This window comes from Abramis brama (assembly GCF_963993115.1).
Source record: "Abramis brama genome assembly, chromosome: 4".
NCBI classification, from domain to species: Eukaryota; Metazoa; Chordata; class Actinopteri; order Cypriniformes; family Leuciscidae; genus Abramis; species Abramis brama.
In genome coordinates, this window is record NC_139966.1 from 6,668,702 (window position 1) to 6,689,644 (window position 20,943).

The window sequence follows — 20,943 nt, forward strand, 5'->3', positions numbered from 1 at the left end:
CATAACGAGTGATTTATAAGCTATTTTTTGTAGTCCGGTCATTTTTGACCGGGAACACCACAGGTGAAATTGGGTTGTGAACACCACACAAGGGTTAATACATAACTGGCTGTGTTTATGTTAATTTTGCACAAGTATATTTAACCAGTGGTTCTCAACTCCAGTCCTCAGGACCCGCTGCTCTGCACATTTTGTATGTCTCTCTTATCTGACACTTTCAGTTCAGTTCATGGAGTCTCTCCTGACTAGCTGATGATCTGGTTCAGGTGTGTTAAATAAGGGAGACATACAAAATGTGCAGAGCAGCGGGTCCCGAGGACTGGAGTTGAGAAACACTGTATTAAACCACTTACACGGAGTCGTACAGCCGCATGCGCGAGCAATCTACACAAACAAAACGTGCGTGCGGCGCATCAGCATGCGCGTCAGCATTTGAAATTGAAAGCAGCCTTCTGTTAGATATAGTCTTATATAGAAGTCTTCGGTTCATATATAGTCCACTGTATACCAAACCACATAAATGATGACTTCGTAGAGCATTTGTAAGGAAAATACCAACGGGTGAGACAGCACACTTCAAGTGTAACATCAAACAAAGCGCGCGTCTCTCACAGCGCGTCCTGTGCAATGAAGCCTGTGAATGTCCTTGTAATTCACTTAAACCTTTCCGAATATTATGAAAGATTATTTTACGGAAGGTTTGAGTGTGTGAGGAATTGGAAGCAAGCAGAATACGGGTGTTTCTAAAGCAAACTCAGCGTCCATCGCACATCTGGTTAAAAACTAAGCTCAATTTAGAATCGTTGGAGAGAGAATCGCGATGCAATGATAGATCGATTTTTTTCTCCCACCCCTATTTGTTACTGTAAGTTCAATTGATGACCTGAAGGATAGGGACACACTGAGGATAGTCTATAATCCACCTGTCATTTTGTTGACAAATGTTGACATTCCTGAGCTCCCAACAGAAGATTGCTCTGTCTCCAGACCAGTGTCAGAAAATGACTCTGTCTCAACTATCAACATCAAGTGGCTCCATCTCTGCGGAATCTGATGACACTATAATACTCAGTTGGCCATGGCTTGTGCATTCCAGGGCTACTGTACTGAGTTTCCAATTCCAAAGTTTTCATATAACACTGAACTAATGCATCAAAAAGGCAATGAAAACTACCTCCGAGATGGTTTCCTTTTGTGCAAAGAAAAATCCGACCCGACAGAAAATTGGAAAAATAGGATACAGGCTTATAGGTGCACCCGCTGTGAGCTGACAAGGTGTCAGTATGCTCATCAGGAGATGTTTGAGTCATAAATGGTCAAATAAAAAGGCTATTGTTACGTTTATTTTGGGGGAAAAGCATACCACAAAGATAAGATGGTAAAAAAACAAAATTGCTTTGTATATCAATAAGTACCAATGCATTCGTACAGCAAGAGAAACTCTGTTGTATAATGCACAATGATGTGTAGAAAATGTACAATTCGTAATAAATCTTGATATATGGAATTTTTCTTGTGCCAATAATACTGAACGTAGCTTTTCAAGAAACGAATGAAAATATAAACTGAAACTAAATAAATTATCTCTGAAACTGAAAAAGAATAAATCGCAGTCAAATTTTTTGACTTCGTTTTTAATACACTGCATGTTTTGCTAACTATTTCTCATATTTCAATCGCTAATCTGAACTTACAAATGCGCTTCCAGAGTTTATTTACGCTTCTGAAGTTTCGCTTACGCTTCTGAAGTTTTCGTTTACGCTCCCTGAGTTTTCGTTCGCTGTTCTGACACACTTCTCTCGTGGGGGCGGGGCTAGTAGCAGTGTGTTCTCATTGGCTACTGAGTTTTTGATTGACAGCTTCTTGACCTGGCAGTGAAGACGTCAATGGTGTGTTTATCTATGTGTGGATGTGAGCGTATGTAATCGTAGCTTTCTATTTCATTTTAGTGATAAGTTAGGTTTGTTTTTTAATTGTATCTGTATTTACCTGCTGCTACTACTTACTCGGCAGAAGCTTTTAGGAGCACAAGAGATCTATTCAGTCTATTCAGGTGTAATTGTAGGCCTACATTGTATATAATACTTAAATGTTGTAGTGTCCAATGTTTTCGGAGAATATTTGTTTATTCATGATTATTATTTTGCATGTTAGGCTCTGATTATGTTCAGCTGTTACAATTTAAAGAGAATACTAGCAAATGTGTGTGATATTCAGCCGTCAAGAAAGTCAAACTTCAACCAGGTAATCAAGGTTGGCAACCATGGCCATCACACTACTCATAGTTATGATATACATTTACACCATCAAAATTAATGATCACTTAAATAAGAGGAATTTAAACAAAATGAAAATTACAGTCGTGGCCTGCTGTCAGATGATACAGACCTCAAAGGGCATTTCATTACAATGTCACACAAAGAATGTTCTTGTTGCCATTTTTTTAATTGATAATTGTATTTAGTTATTTCATTTAATTAACACTATCTTCTAACATTTAAAATTGTAAATATATTTTAACAATCATCAACCGTTTCAATTGTGACTATACAACCAGTTAAATGAATGTAATTGAAAATATGAATTCAAATAAATTTACATTCTTTACTGTCACTAAAGCATATACACAAGTATCGAAGTGAAGGTCTTGGATGCAATTATGTTGTGACAGGAAAGACCAGAATCCACAAAACATTAACTGCATACTATACATGTAATGCACAGTATTCTCATCATATACATTACTACACAAAATGCAAAATTACAAATACAGAATACATTTTAAAAATTCATATACATTTTAAATGTTGCAAAGATTCTTTGAGCAGTTCCTGTTGCAGTACAAGGATAGTCCACCCAAAAACATGAGGATTCTCTCATCATTTACTCACCTGCATGCCATCCCAGGTGTATATGACTGTCTTCTTCACGTAAACATAAACAAAGATTTTTAAGGAAAAAATCCATCTCTGTGAGTCCATAATACAAGTGGATTGTAAACCATGTACGTAAGACAGTTGGTCGGAAGAGATTTTTAATAGTTAAAACAGTTTACATTATTAGTATTGACTTTAGAAGGCATTGATTCATCCACTGAGGTCGCATGGATTACCGTCACGGTCACTGTATGTGGTTTAAAGTGTCTTTAGGACTCGCAGAATTCGTGTTTATCTGTAGAAAGAAAGTAAAATGCATCTGGGACGGCATGAGGGTGAGTAAAATAAGAGAGAATTTTATTTTTGGGTGAACTATCCTCTTAACATTCATATGCTGTTGGTATGCTAATCCAAGATCAGCATAGACTAATAATAATAATAATTTATGGAATAACATCCCAAAAAAGTTTTCTCAATAGCAGAAAAAATGAGTTTGGTAGTGACATTACTTAAAGTTACACACAGATTTTTAGACTTTAGAACACATTTACCTCAAAATGATGGGATCAATCTACTCACCATATAGCACACGAGAGAGAGGGACGCAGGAATATTTCCTGATCAAAAATGTAGGGGTGTGGTTAAAATCAGTCTCAGCCAATGGACTACAACATTCACTGTTTTGGTAGTGACATGAAAATGCAGTGAGGTCAGGACAGACAGGACAGAATTGTGGATGGTGAAGATACTCTCCCCGAAATCTCTGAAAAGAGTGATGTGTGCAGTGGCAGTGGACTTGTACAGGGCCGGTTTCTGAAGCATGTCGCATTTTTTGCAACGATGGAATTTGTTCTTTTGATGAAACTCCGACTGCCAAAACTTGCAGTTCCTGCAGCTGCGGGACACGGTGACCTCGGCCTGGTTAATCACACCGTATACAGATGTTACTGGTTCTTCTTTTTGTTCATAAGGAGTTATGTCACCAAGGCCAGGCAAGGATGGAATTTCTTCGATTTGACTTTCTTTAGTTGTCAGAAAGAGTTCTCCATTAACCCCCTGGGCTCGTTTTTTTCCGTATGAGTGCAAAAAATAAATAAAATAAAAATATTAATGTTATACATCAATCGATCCTGTTTAGTGTGTATTTTTTTGTGTATGCTCATAATAAAAACAAAGTGTTGTGCTTTTCGCCAAATAAAGAAAAATAAACATGATGCGAGTTCTGCCTACTCTCCGTCAGTGAAGTCAATTCTGAAACGCGTCCGAAAATGAACTAACTCAGCGAATACTCAGTCAAACAGGCATACAGACACACAGGCATGAAGCTTGAATTCTCTTCTTTTAAATGAAGTAATTTTTATAAAAAACAAATATTCACAGTTTATATAATATGTATGTAAAGAGAGAGATGTCAGTCGTTCTCATCTCAGCTAATTAAGTTTTAATGTGACTCCGCCTACGGAGACCGCGCGCTATTCAAACGCAAATGTGAGGCGATCCATACAAACCTGTGAAACGCCCACATCCGCTGTCTATGTCACACCCCTGGTCTGAATCTCATTAATATTGATAGGCCATTACCACTCCCACGCATAAACCTCTTCTGACAAAAAAACTGACTTGCAAAGTTTAAATCAATGTATTGTTTTATTTGAACGATTAGGCAGGATGATTTTCACATAATTTTGAAGAAAAAACACTATGCGACATCATCCATTAGTCAAAAGTCTTGTTTACACATATTTAGTATGTTTTGTGATCTCATTTCAGCAACTTTCATTTTTATTTTTTTCAGTAACCACGCATAAACATTATTCTCTTAAAAATTCTAACATATACATGCATGTTGGTCGCATATTTTGGTAGCCCTGTTTGTGCTATATAGAGTGAATTTACACCTTTGTCATTAACATGTTTATAAATAACTGAAAAAAGCACAAATGTCAGAGCATGTCAGAACACCTCCAGGGCCCAGAAAATCCCTCAGACCCCAGAGGGTTAAATTCCCTGGTGCTCAAGCAGGTGAACTGGTAGGATTTTCCATAAGAAAGTAATCCAATTTGAGCTTCCCAGACCTGCAGCCGTATTCTGCCCGTGACGTCCTCCACTCGAGCGCTCTGAGTTTCCAGCTGCCTCCCTTTGGATATCCACGTTTTCTGTTCCCACGGCCAGGTGCGCTACTCTTGCAGTGAGTACACCAACTTGACAAAATATAAAGAAGAAAGATCATTAATTAAAATAGCAGATAGGTACGAAGTATAATTTAAAATAATATAAATTATTTAAGAACTTACATGTTGTTTTCCGGACCTTTTCTTGACCTCTACGGTTCGTTTACACTAGTTTGGAGGGTCTCTGAAGGGAAACTGTAGGTCGTTGACCACAGTCAGGTTGGTTCTGCGTCCGCATACAATGTCCAAGCCTTCACCTGAACAACCTAAGAAGAAGAGATAATACAATAAGACATACATATACTGTTTGTAGGAGAATAAGTAGCATACGTACGAATCATAGAAAGTTGATTAAATAGGCTACTTACTTGGTTTTTTGGAGATTCCAGTCAGTTTAACCGCAGATTTGCAGTTTTGCGCTCGGAGAAAAATATTTCTTTTCTCTACACAAAAAACGGCAACTTGATAGAAGTCGTCGCGATCAACTTATGCATTAAAATATCTAGTTTTTTTTAATGCTGATTGTTTAATTATAGACACATTGTGCATGTATCCTGTTACACGTGTCGTCGTCCAGTTTAGTTTTCTTCGGTCCGGATGCCATGATGAGCTGTCAGTAGCCGAATGTGATACAAGGTGAATTGTTGACACTTTTATAACCTACGTTCATCAGACAAGGCTAGACAGACCAATTAGGTAGGACAGACAGATGTCAAGTGCATAAGAGTTCAATTAAAGTTCAAGCAGTCATGCCAAAGTCAAACATAGCCTATTAGTGGGTATAAGTATACTTTTATGAATAGATTAACAGTATAAATGTAATGTTAAGTATTTATTTTTAGTTGTATTGTAATCTCTTATTGTTGTTTTTTTAAATCATTTTAAACAAGTGTGAATATGTTAACATGAAATACATAGCTAGTATGTTAAAACAGTTGTTGCATGACAGAACAATTTGAACGTTGTCATTCTTATTGTTATCAATTAGTTACTGAAAGACAGAAACGTTGGAAAACTATATTTTAGTTATATTGTGTTGAAAAGAGTGTTCATGTCAAAATAAGAGCATATATGTGACCAGTCACGGAAAGTAAGGACACAAGTCGGTTCTGGGGCATTTTGAGTTATTCACATATTCTGAAAGTGTAGTATTCAAGCTTTCCAACGATGTGTAACACATGGAAATCTGATAATATTTGGAGAAGTTGTGGCCATTTGAAGGTAGGCACTCAACAAAACTGAAATGGTAGAAATCTGCTTCTAAAGATTGGCAAGTTCTCACCTCTCTGTCCTGCTGGGAGTGACAATAGAGGCTCATTTACATCTCATTTAGATAAGTCATACCCCCCTGTAAAGCTCCCCCGTCTCCCCCTCCCCCCTAAATGTACCAATTCTACAAATTCTCTAAATAAAACATCTGCCGTTAACTGGCAGAGCATTCATTTCGTTCGTTTTTTAAATAAGATACTAGCGCTGTAATGTGTTTTTTTTTTTAATCAAGTGACGTGCTCGTTGCCGCGGCGATCAGTGGCGCAGATACAGTGTTTACTTGTATGGTTCACGCGCACACTGCATTGTCTTCACTCAACGCGCGCTTCTATCCGTTGCTTTGCGGATACGCTCTATTTGTTCTGTTGAAATAACAAAATAATTCAAACGTTTGCGTGTCCCTGCCTGATATACAACCACTGATGAACATAATCGTTTTGATGAGAGAAAAAAAACTATACGAAAAAAAAAAAAACATACAGGGGCGGATTCGAACTCTCAACCTCTGACACGGCTGGCGAATGCTCTACCACTGTACCATTCATACACACTTTAATTATATAGTCGGGTCTACATTAGATCTGTATTAGGCTACATCTCATTAAACGACAAATTAAACCCTATGTAAGCTACTATTTAAATCGATTGCTGGACATCATTATGTTATTGGCATCCATCTTCATTGAATTTTGAAATCAGATAGAGCCGGCCAGAGCGCTGCATAATAAGTAGCCACGCCGGCTTATTCAGTATGGAAATACACACCGACAATGACACGCCCCTACTGCGTGCTAGAATCTCCGAAAAACAAGCCGATTTCAACATCAAAATGTACGCTTTTAAATATACCAATACTGCTGTCTCAAACATGGAGAGGCTTCTTCGTGATCTCAACTAACAGATTCTGCAAAAAAACGAAAATCACCAATTTAGAAAAAAAACGCTTCTTTCTCATTTTGCTCGAAAGTTGTGCTGCCGACTTGTGTCCCTGGTTTCCGTGACGGGTCACATATGTCATTGCATTAAATGTATTGGAAAAAAACTTATAAATGTAGGCCTAGACCATCATATTTGAGTTTATTTGATTACTAGAGAAATTAAAGGACTGCTCATTTATTAGTCTTACTTTGTTTTAAAAATGCCGTTATATTTTAGGTTTTCGTGTAAGAACATTTTTATGAATATTAATTAAAAATAAAGCGATATTGTGTTTATTAACTTTAGAGTACTTTAAATACATGACTTACAAATAAACTTCTGTAGTTTAACACATCAAGACATATTTATAGAGTTAATTCAGATATATATATAATATATTTATATATATATAACATAATCATAAAAATAAAACATAAAATAACATAATTTAATGCATACTTTTTCCATTTGTAATGAACATTTTCTCGTCATATGTCTTATTAACATTGTAATGAACATTTTCTCGTCATATGTCTTATTAACAAAAACTACAGCAATGTCACATCTGCAGACTAATCGGCCATCTAGACAAACTTGAACACATGACAAAGCGCAGGACAGCCGAATAGATACATTTGTAACTAATTTCATGTCTGCAAAGGCCCTTTAATCGAAAAAAAAGTATCACACATACAACAGTCCTGCTAGACGAACTAATTAACTCCATAAATACTTGACGTGTTAAACACTAGATACATGAGAAGAGTTTTTTCCCCGAACTGAATGAATCAGTACGTATTTGAATGTGACTCACTCGTTTAAGACAGTGACTTACCTCCACCTACTGGCTATATATTTAAACATACAATTGAATTGATTCCATCATTTCATATTTCTATATTCAAATGTTTTATTTTGAACATTAATCTCATAACGACTTTTATGCAGTTGTAATTGCAGTGTAAAAGCATTCTCCTCTGTATTAAGATTTTGACTTTTAATGACTTATTGTTACGGCGTCTAGTGAGATCCCCAGTACTCGGTCTCGAGCGCCTTCCCCTGAATACTAATGATGCATACTAGGAGGAGTATGCATCATTGGCGCTCTGATTACCTTCCACCTGTCAGCAATTTACTCTGAGTTCAAGCCTATATCTAGCTTGTCATCTCGGCGTCTGTTGCGAAGTATTGTCTCACTCCTGTGTTACATGTCTGAGCTTCTGTTGAAAAAACCCCTGTTACTTTGGTATTCTGAACCTTCCCTTGAACTAACCTCTCTGATTGTGTGCAGCCCGCCCTGTGAACTTCTGCCTGTGACCTGACTCTGATACTCGCCGCCTGCCCCGAACTTCTGCCTGTGACCTGACTCTGATACTCGCCGCCTGCCCCGAACTTCTGCCTGTCACTGACCTGCATGCTTGCTGCCAGCCCCGAACTCACGCCTGGTTTACATCGACTCAGCCTGCCGCCTTTACTACTGTTTTGAGTTCCTTCACTACTACTTTTACGTTATTAATAAATTGTTGCACATGGATCTGTCTCCGCCTTCTGAGTCTCAACACTTATACCTTTTTGTTAATTTTATTTTACTGATAACAGCCAGCCTTATTATTATAATAACTGAGTAGTTTATTGATTAATATTAAGCACTTGACATATATGATGATGTATACTTATTTAATAAGGTTTGGGGGAAAAAAACGCCCTTGGAAATTAGTTTATAGGGGGAAATATCAGTACGACCATGGGCACGACAGCTGCTGTTTGAATGGGCATGATGCTCCAATGCATGGCGTGAGATGCATGGCTCACTAGCTGCGTTTACATATGATTCACAGAACACAAGTAGCATGTGAAGGAGAGGATGGGTCTATTCAAATATTTTTAAAGATTTAAGAAAACCTATAACCCATATGTAACCAGCGGCGTCAGGTAATTGAGGGAACTGTATGGAACAATTATATAACATTCGACTACGCCACCCGGTATATACCGGGAACTATCAACCCCAACTCAGGGAGCGCACAGGTTCGTTACCAAAAGGAATGGGTGAGCAGAGAGACATAGGCCAGGGAATATCAATGATGAGGCAGTTTTATTCAAATACAAAAGTTAAAATCAGCAATACATTAACAAGGGCTCAATATTCACATATCAAAAAGAAAAACAAACACTTTACAAAACTTCAAAATAAAGAAATAATAAATACACTAATACAAATACACAAGAAAGCTTAATTAGGAGGGAGATGGCCTGCTGTGACCCTCAATTCACACAACACACTTAATATCCACACACACCCGCTCTGGTGAAGTCAGGTCACTCAAACACAGCACTCAATGTGAACCCCGTTAAACAGCAGCTAAACCCCTCCTCGATACACTTTCTTCGTCACGTCAAAGAGCAGAACAAGTCAGCGAGGAAACAGCCGCGCTTCCACGTTAATTCGCACACTGCGGCGAGCAATCGTCCCAGCTCGCTGTTATGCAAGTTCAAGTTCGCTCCAACGAAAAGACGACAAAACTAAGCCCAGGCAAGACAGCAGTGCGTTACGTCAACAGACGCGCATCTCTTCCCGCAATATAGAGGTGAAACCCTTGCTCTCGTCACTCAAATCGGAAACGTTCTCAGCGCAGCACTATGCGTGTTCGCTGTCCTCAACATACCGCCGGTTGCTCGTCAATGAACTCAAAGCCCGGGGCAGACTGTGCACGGCCGCACAGAGCCGAAACAGCACTTCAAACTCTCCATTCATAAATGGCGGCCTCCGTAAAGGGGCGGTACGAGTGTCGACGACGCATCCCAAGTGACAGAAAACCTCCCCATTTTATACCATGACACCAGACTGTTGATAGGTTCAATGGTTTCACATGACACTGGCCAATAATCAACACAGATACACTTCACCCTGCTACATTCCACCCCCACATTATGAATCGTCGCCCCGACGATTAGTCCCCAGCCCCAAGAGACTCACCTCTGCCGTGGGTCCCAGCAAACACTAAGGGAGAACCTTATTAGGAGTCTTCTTGCCATGACGGCTATACAACGAAAAACACAAATGAGATACTTGTTACAAGTACTCTGCCATGACGGCCACACGACGAGGAACAAGTGATACACAAGTTCTCAGCTACGACAGCTACACAAGAAACACGAATGAGATACTTGTTACAAGTACTCTGCCATGGCGGCTATACGACGAGGAACAAGTGATACACAAGTTCTCAGCTATGACAGCTACACAACGGGAAACACGAGACACTGGTTACAGTGCTCTGCCATGACAGCTACACAACGGGAAACACGAGACACTGGTTACAGTGCTCTGCCATGACGGCTATACAACGAGGAACAAGTGATACACAAGTTCTCAGCTATGACAGCTACACAACGGGAAACACGAGACACTGGTTAGTGCTCTGCCATGACGGCCACACAACGGGAAACACGAGACACTGGTTACAGTGCTCTGCCATGACGGCTATATGACAAGAACAAGTGATACACAAGTTCTCAGCTATGACAGCTACACAAGAAACACAAATGAGATACTTGTTACAAGTACTCTGCCATGACGGCTATACGACGAGGAACACGAGACACTGGTTACAGTGCTCTGCCATGACGGCTACACAACGGAAACACGAGACACTGGTTACAGTGCTCTACCATGACGGCTACATATGACTGAGAACAGCCAAATAATTCCCGCAATGCAAATATAACTTTAGTACAATCCCCCCGTTCAACACTAGGGCGATGCCTAATCTCCTCCCATGCTTCCATTGCTACACACTACGTACTTACCACATGCAGAGGGAGTCACCAACAGAGGGGACTTACAACTAACACACTGCTGCCTTGCCTTTAGAAAAAAAAGAAAACAAGAAAAGAGAAAAAGAAACACAAGGAGAAATTAACTTCAAACATACACTGTACCAACAGTAAAAGAAAATATAAAAAACTGCCTCAAAAGTAGCCTACTCCCAGACCCACTTCTCAAAATACAAGCTCACCCAAAATATGGAAATCCTGCCGACTACGCCAAAATGTGGCAAAGTGGGCGTGGTTTGACTCAAATTGATGTAATTTCCGACTACGCCACCTGGGGAATTTCACCCCAAGAATTTAATATAATCTCTAAGCTAAGGCACACACAGGTCCCAATCACCGTTGGAGTCAGAGACATAAGTAATCGTACAAAAGTATTTTATTTAAGCAACATTCATCATTAAAAGAGGCATTGACCAGCAATCACACTCATCTCAATTGTAAGTTCAATCATTAGTGGCCAAGGAACCCAGGCTTACCAACGGGGGCAGTCTCAGAATATCACCCTTAATGGAAATCACTCAAATCACAGTGACCACACACACACTAGCACACGCACAGCGACCAAGGTCAGAGAAGACCACGACAAACAGTGAAGGATGCCACCACCAAAAGGTCACTCGTCTGCCCTCGGGTGCCCAGGTCCTGGCAACAACCAGAAAGAAAGAAACGTTAAGGGAGTAGAGATATGCATAAACAAAACAACATAAAGTACTCAATGCAGTTCCGGGAAGGAACCAACTTCTCAGTTCCAATCGGATCGTCACAAATTAAGATCAAAAATAACAAAAGGGAACATAAACTCAATTTAAATAAATAAAATAAATTGGAAATATAGGTCAACTGTAGAAAATGGTTAGATACAAACAATATTCAATAATCACAATAAATGAATCGAAACCAAAATACAAATTCAAAAATACCCAACCATTAAAATCAAAATAGTAAACAAAAATAAAGAAAACAAAAGCAACTCAAAACAAATGACTTAGACACAGCTTAGGAAGCACAAAAGACATGAAAATCCGTTAAGAACATCTCAGTCTCGTGAAAACAGGTGAAAAATCGTTGAGAGCGTCTCGTAGAAACAGAATCCGATGGAAACAGAACAGCAACTATGATGTGAGACGGAGCGTCGAAGCGAACAGCAACTCTATGATGAAGCACGGAACATTGGAGCGAACAGCAACTCTATGATGAAGCACGGAACATTGGAGCGAACAGCAACTCTATGATGAAGCACGGAGCGTCGGAGCGACCAGCATCTCTGTGATGAGGCACAGAGCATATAACAATTAACCAGAACGCCACCATTGCTCTTGTCACGCGCCTATAAACAAAACAGAAAGTGTTACACTGCCATTCATTCTCCCTATGGCTTCCGGCTCGAGCAAACATACTCACAATAACAGATGCTGCACTGGGATTAATATCCCGAATTCCTAGCGATGCATGGAGCCAGATCTCATCGGCAGAAAGCGCGGATGAACTTTAGACTACATAAAGCATACAGATTAGCACCCACTCGATTAAAACCCACAGGAATCTCGTTACACAAATGTCGTCATACATGTTTTCCTTACCGCATCAAATGTTTACATTTGATCCTCCAGCACAAGCAGCAGGGCGCGTAGGTGACGTCACGGCCCCGAAAAGTGACGCACGCCTACGACTGGCAGCCCGTGGTCTTATACACCCATGGTCCCAGCCCATTGGCCGAACCTCAAATTAAAAAATTAGGAGGGGTAACAACCCATCCTGCCACACATAGAAACCCTGATAGCCTAACCCTGTAATACAGTCAACCCCCCATGGTCTTTTTCCGTGAGAAATGGATTACTATTTCTCAGGAACAAGACTAAGGCTGCATTCGAAACCGCATACTTCCCTACTATTTAGTATGGGAAAAAGAGTAGGCGAGCGAAAAAGTATGTACGAACTCAACCGATGGATACTTTTCTATCCCAGGAGGCCACGTGAGAGGATGCGTTATAAAAAAAGAAGCAGAAGAAGGATACGTCATACTCGAACATGACAGAAAGGATGGACGAGAGTGTTTTCAAATGTGAGTATTACAAACCACATCGCATGTTTTGAACTACTGTACAGTAAACTGTTGAATTGTTGAAGGTGTAAAGACGCTCTATAGTAGGCTATGGTACTTTTGTGATTTTGCTGTAAATCACATTTTATTATCAGGGTTTCCGCGGAGTCATAAAAAGTCATAAAACGTCTTAAATTTAATAATTAGAATTTTAGGCCATAAAAAGTCATAAAAATGTCCGGATTTTCCATACAAGGTCATAAATTTCATTTAGCCACGTCTTAAATTGATATGCTCGTTCATTCGTTCGTTCTACCATTGCCTTTTCCCCCTGAAAATGCGCTGGCGGCATAATGTTAAATGCACAGGTTAAATGCGCCAAAAGCGGAACGCTCATTTGAACCGCGCGCCAAAGGACCATTTACCCGCTCGGCTCAAAGTCCAAACGGCAGCGCAGCGCGAGCTCAATAGAACTGATGCGTTTACTCTGACCGGTCTCGGTCACAAGATCCAGTGAGAAGTGCTTGAATTCAGCGAAGAACACACTGTCTCAGTGATTTAAACCAGTTTAAAGGCAGATGAAACAGCGCTGACCAACAGGAGAAACTCTGCACAACGATACAGTCAGAAGGCTTTTCCGTTTACAATCTCCCATCATTTATCATGGATTTACTGTAACATTAGCCTAGTGATATTAACTGCACCATGTGGGATATACATATTGAATTTTATTATATTATTAGTGCTGATAATGTATTAATGGACTAATGGAATATTTACAGTATTTAATCATGTATTTAGGCTACTGTTTTTCATACATTTCCTGAAGATACGTGCCATCAAAGTTAGGCAACACAAACCTGTTTCAAGACTTGACCCCTATTAGCACATGCAGAAACTAAGTAATTATTTTCCCAATAAAGATATTTATTTTGTTAAGGACAAATGACAAATATTTGAATGTTCTACCTCAGATTTGTGAAATGTTCCCCTGTTTTAGCAAGTGTTTGTCATTATATTTTCTGACAATAAAGAGTAAAGTTAACGCTCTGGGCCCGGTTTCCCGATAACGCTCACTCTTAGCGCGCTAAGAGAGCTCGAAAGATATATCTTACCAAAGTTGTTTATGTTCCTAAGTGTGTTCCCCGAACCATACCTTAGGAAGCTGCTTAAGATATACCTTCTTACGTGCGACGTTACCCGGCGCTGTCCGTGGCGATGGTGCTGAATTGATTGATATCGATGGCTCGAGGATCAATTATTCTCTCGTGCAGGGGCTGTTTATGTGAGAAAGCGGTGTTCTTTATAAATGAAGCACTTCAGAAATAGTTGAAATTGCAATTTATTATGATTATTGGATATTATAAAAAATAATCCAAACTATAATAGCCTATAATAGCCTAGCCTACATATTTTAAAATTGTAACATATATTGCTGCCACAATAACCATTTAAAAAATTTACGTGCCTTCTTCTCTTTCCCATTGTTGTTTGCTGAGGTGGAGCTGCGATGAAATATTGTTCTTGTAAATACTTTCCAGCATTTCAGTAATAAAAGTTTACATCTTGCGTACGGTGCTCGGCAGTGATCAAAAAGGATTTAAACCGTGAATTTTGAATCTCTTGTAAACTCAAGAGATGTGAATTCAGACGGCAATTAAATTACCACACGACCTGTTTGTCAAAAAACAGAAGGTACTAATTTGGCCAGGGATTTTTACGCGGGTTGGGTGAGATTATGGATTCGGACGGCACTAAAATCACCGACTTACCCCTATAAATGTTTAAAATACCGGACGAGCCCATGAGAAACAATATTAGCGTCCGAATAGGACTTAACTGACAGTAGCCTATGCTTTCACTGGCCTTTAAAAGAGCATTTTTTATTAAATTAATAATATTGTATAATAATATAATTAAAAATCTAACAACAATCAGTGTAATGACAATTTTATTCTTTGCATGAAAACACTTGAATTAGCCTAATTTAATACTGTCTGGGTGTATTAAAACTTCAGAATTATATTCGTATAGACCTGCAACAGTGATAAGGTAAAGCTAAGAGTGGTCCAGACCAACCTTACGAAAGTGTGACTTACAAAAGATATACTTAGCGTACGAACGTTTCGGGAACCGTCCCATAAGGTTAAGAGAGAGGTTAAGGAATAAGTTAAGAACTACTTAGAGATAAGAACGCTTTGGGAAACCGGGCCCTGGTTTCTACAACTTTCACTTAGAAGCAACAGTCTGCCTTTAAAGTCCTGGTGTGTTTAGTAGTTGGCTCAAGCCCGTTGAAAATAATCAGTATCAAGAATATTGCTGTCTATTAATATATTCAAAGCTGTCTTTAGGCATTTAAATAATACATCTTGTTACTTTCAATGAAAGTCAATTAAAAAAAAACTTTTGAAAGGAATTTAAATTAATTTTTCGTAATTCGTGTAGGTCATAAATTTCAATCATAATGGTCATAAAAAGGTCTTAAAAAGTCTTAAATTTGACTGACCAAACCCTGCAGAAACCCTGATTATGTATAGCTAACAGAGGAGCTCCAGTAAGGACACATACGTCTCCAAAGTGGATTTGCATACATTTTAAACCGTATACATCTTAAATACAATTACTAAATGTCTATTTAATATCTGGCAAGAAAATCTTCTATAAGAATTACTACGTCTAAAAGATATGAAATAGACATCTGAGGGATGTATGTGTACTATTGTTAAGGAGAATTTACTGTTGTCAACGCTGTTTTCATGAGATTAATGTTTAATACATTTACATAAAGTAACTAAACATAAGTAATCTATTTCATTTGTCCATTAGTACTGTTGAAAAATTGTGGAACATTTATGATGGATAAAAAGCTACTTATCAGCAACAACTTCAACATGTAAATGTAGTGTTGAGCTCATAAATCATAGAGGTAACGTGAATCTTGTCTGGATGTTACAGGGACGGATGAACACACACATCTGCTTATCCGGTGGAGAGTGGCTCATGAAGGCTTTGAGTGAGTATACAGAAATAATGAAACATCTATAAAAAAAAAAAGGGAAAACCTTAAACAAAATACAAAGCAAGATCATTGTGTTACTTCTAATACAGAAATGATTAAATATTGTGATGTTAAAATGACTGCTTTTGTATCAGGTTTGTGCATTGAAGGATCTAAAATGTCTGCAGACAGGGGTGAGCACTGAGGATGGAGGAAGTGGCAGCATCCTGGAAGTGGTACGCTGCCATGGATGAGGCAATTGGGGACAGACCCTCCATCACTCCTCCTGCCCTCGTTGCCTCATGTGGGCCGGATGTTGCTGTGGCCTCTTCATCCTCAGTGAGGCCTGAGCCAGCAAGAGCCAGGAAAAGGCCTAAAAACATAGAGGACCTTATCCACGAGATGGAGGAGAGAGAGCGGAAAGCAGCTGAGAGGGAGGAGAGACTGTGGAGAAGGAGGACAGAAGAGAACGGGAGAGACGAGAGAGAGAGGAAAGAGAAGTAAGAGAAAGAGAAGAGAGATGGCACCGGGAGGCAAGCGAGAGAGAGGAAAGGAGAGGAAAAAGAAAGGGATGAAAGATTCCTTTCAGTTTTTGAAATCCTTGCCAAAAAATAAATGGTTTGACCACACATATTAAACCCAGTTTGAGCAACAGGACTGCTGTGACAGAAGGATTTATTATTACAGTTTGTTAGCGATGACATTGATTTCATTAACTTAACCAATAGTTAGTTGGCAAATAATTGAAATACACTGTAGACATTTTAAGTTTAATTATGCAATATACATATGGTCCAAGGCTAGAAAGGTCTTGGTTGATGACAGCACCAAAACAATGATCTTCCTGGACAAAACAGTAGACATTTAAAAAAATACCTTAATATTGTCTTATCTTAGTATCTCAGACCGATTCTTACACTTTTCCAGACAGCAAGAATGGCAACCATGGTCCAACTATGCCTCAGAAGCATGGTTGTTTTGTGTTCTACTTCACCTTTGCATTTCAGTCAAAGTACTTGCTAAACCAAGGTAGAAGCATTCAGGGGGAAAAGATTTGGAAAAAATATTTTGTCAGAGCATTACACTTAAAACAATAACAGCGCTCAATGATAATAGTGTGTGTATGGTACAAAACGAAAAATAAAAAGCCAGCATGCGCCGGTTGCATTGCCAGGCAACATTGGAGCACTATTTTCACAACACAAAATATGTTTGCTTCTGCAAAGTATGAGCTACCGAAGCAATAACATTTTCTTGGTTTTGCATCTTATTTATTCATGGTTAATCAATTATTATCAGTTAATGGCATTGGCTGCTGAGCTTCAATACCAAATAGCCTACATTTCCACAGGTTTGACGACTGGACAGTGACATCCTGTGAGAATTGCAGCAGAAGCTTTTCAGTTTGCAGAATGAACACATTTTTGTTAATAGGACAGTTTACAGGTAGCTAGTGACAAATGTGAAATATGCCGTAGTGGACATTACCATATTCTGAGATGGCTTTCCAGGTCACAGAGGGGAAAGTCCTTCACACCTCAAACAACATAGTTGTAGCGTTTATACGCCCGTATAAATATCATTAATTATTCATAACGAATTATGATCAATAATTAATAATTTAATTATTTTCAGAATTTACTGTAACAGAATCAATAATATGATCATTTATCAGTTCATCCAATGAACAGAAAGCATAAACAATTATTAACTCTAGGAAATATAATATCTTCCTGGCCAAGAAAGAATAACCCCCTAACAGTAAATTAAGAAATAGGGTAAAAGCATCGGTAACTTTTGATCGAAGTTCAAGACAATAAATTTGTTAAGCACATACACAAGCAATATCTTTCCAAATACAAACCATACTCTATTGATTATCCTAACAACTAACACAAACACACGCGCACGCATACACACACATTCATACAGGTTGCGGAAAGGAAGAGAGTAATAAAGAAAGAAATACAAAAAGAAGAATGAGTTTAAGGGTAAGAGGAAGGAAATTCCGAATTTCTATATGCACTTGTAAGACATGACCTGAACGAACCATCAATCATTAGTTTAACCCTTTTATCGTTTCCTAGGTTATTAAATCTGTATCAAATACACCAGTTCAGTTTAAGAGTCTGGAGGCAGTACTTGCTTGTCTTTGCTTTTGGGGATTCCCTTTTGTTGCGTGTAAGGGGTTTTCCTGGTCCGTTTGGCTGGTCTCCTCGTGCCTGATGTCTGGGTCACGTGGTCAGTCACGTGGCGTGCTGGCGGAATGAAAGTCTTTGTCTGAAGCTGGCTTTGCAGAAGAAACGTGGCTCGAAATCTTGTCGCACAACTTAACTCAGAACCGAGACTCACAACGGAAAATAAAGGAAATGATACTCAGGAAAGAAACGAAAATTTAGACGATAGTAAGATGGCTTGAATAAATCTAACCCATCTGATCTTAATTTGGGTTGGTCTGCTCCTCAGTTACATGGTTACTCTGGTTCAGATCTTCATCTTTTTCTGCCCATCTCTCTTGAGAGTGATAGCAGAGCGTTTCTTGAGGGTGAACCCAGAGAGCGAGAGCACAGAGAGAGCTTCGAGAGCAGCGAGAGAGAGCTTCGTTTTTGGGTCTAAGGTTTTAAACTAAAAGTTTGTCCCCCCCTCCTGAAAAGATCGGACCAATTAGACACTGGCTTTGTCTCATCGTAAATCATGCATTATCTGGGGTGTGTTCTAGCAGAGAGAATAGAGGCCACAGTTTAGACATGCTTTCTAATTAAAAGAAGATCAAAACATATTACACAGATATCATTCAAGCCATCTTTTGAATCTCGGGCATATGATCATACTGATATGAAACACAACACACTCTCATTCAAACATCTATCAGTTATAACACTTACATGAATTATATGGGATCAAAACATATTATCTTATTAAAATATGCATATAAGTGGTGGAAACAACACAGGATTAGGTAGTTGCATGACTGTTTGATCATGAGTCCATTGAAAATTGTTCTTGAATGAGTTTTATGTATACTGTAGGAAAAATCTCAGTTTTCTGGTTTAGAAGAGAAAAGAACTCTTAAGAAAGTTTGTTCTTAGTTCAGAGATCCCAACGGGGGAGGGGTCAGGAATGTTGTGGTGCAATTTCTGAACCAATCTGTCTTTTAACACCCCCCTCACATTGACAAGCTTTTCCGTTAGTTTGCTCATTAGAAGGGTCTTTTGCAGACTCTCTGGCACCGGGATGGGTGACTTATGGCTCTGGCCTTGGTGATTTGACTCTGGAATGTGCGGACACTGTCTTTATCTTAACCAGTCAGTAGTCGACCACAAAGCTAGCATTAACCAGTATACAAAGGTAGCATTGACCAGTTATTTCGCTAGTGTTGGGGGGGAGGCTCTTTTAAATAGCCAGGGTGATGAGGATCATGTGACGTTCTGAACAAATCTTCTGTTTTGTTCGGCAGGAAGTAGAGAGTTTGAATTAATTTTCTGGAAGAAAATTAGTCTGTGGTTGGTTTCTTCTCATTGTTGTTACATAGTCTTTGTCCACCTGTGGAGGAGGTAAGCCAAAGTGACCGCTGTAATGAGATAATATACAGAGGTGCCCTCTTGATGTCCACAAATCTTCTTAGATACTCTATACTGTATCCTGATGCCGGAATAAGGGCCTTACTGAGCCTCTTGGTTCTGTCACTCTTTGCTAGTGTGTAACCACCAGCTTCACTGAGTGGTGGGTAAGTTTTGTATAAATGTTCTGTGAGATAGGCATGATCACCCATGTTGTTCAGAAAGGTTATTATCTTTCCTATACCACACTGTTCCAAAAAACGAGCCTCCTCAGGATTTGGCACAGCAACAGCATCAGGCTCTGGAAGGCACACAAATACATGTGTCCAGAGTACCTCCTTTTTTGTCTTACGGGATATGCCTCTCCATCCTCCCAAAGGTAAATTGTTTGGTCTGAAAAGGCGAGACAAGTTTGGCTTGAATCTCATCATCTCTGTGGGTGTTAGTGTTCATTTCGTCACCATTTTTAATTTAGTCTTAGTCTTGTGCCAAATGTCCTTGTTAGTTTTAGTCAATCACATATCTTTTTTGTTAGTCAAGTTTTAGTCGACTAAAAGTCTTTTAATTTTAGTCTAGTTTTACTCAAAAGAAAACTCAAGGTATCTTAGTCAAGTTTTAGTCGACTAAAAGTCTTTTAATTTTAGTCTAGTTTTAGTAAAAAAAGAACTCAATATATTTTAGTCTAGTTTTAGTAAAATAACACATTATTACTGAGATTAATACTGATAAACATTTCGGTAAAAAAAGTGTTTCACATATCTCAAACATTGGTTAAATGTCAATTACCTCACAAAATACACTTGTTGAATGATTTTTGTTGAATGCAAATGTTAAATGTGTCTGATTTTCAAATTCTGATTTAGGACTTGAGTTTGACTGCACATCACATTTTTTACTTTATTGATACTGCTTTTAATCGTAATGCAACGGACCGGTCATCGGGACATAAGCTGTCATGTACAATAAAAGAGCCTGCGCAGCGACAGGAAATATGATTTAACACAAAATGTCTGCCTAGACGGTGGACTTGCGTTTAGGATTTTTTTATTATTATTTATTTATTTTTGAGCGGCATGTGCGGACGAATTCTTTCTACTCACACACTATTTTATTTCTTGATAACAGACCGCTGCTAACTAAAACACACCGTTGCCATGAACACACAGGATTCTAACCGTAGAGACTGAGCGCACTATTTTCTTTAGCGGAAGCAATACAATCGGTTTTAAATCAATAAACTCCTTTTAAAATCATAATTTTGTGTCAAATTACT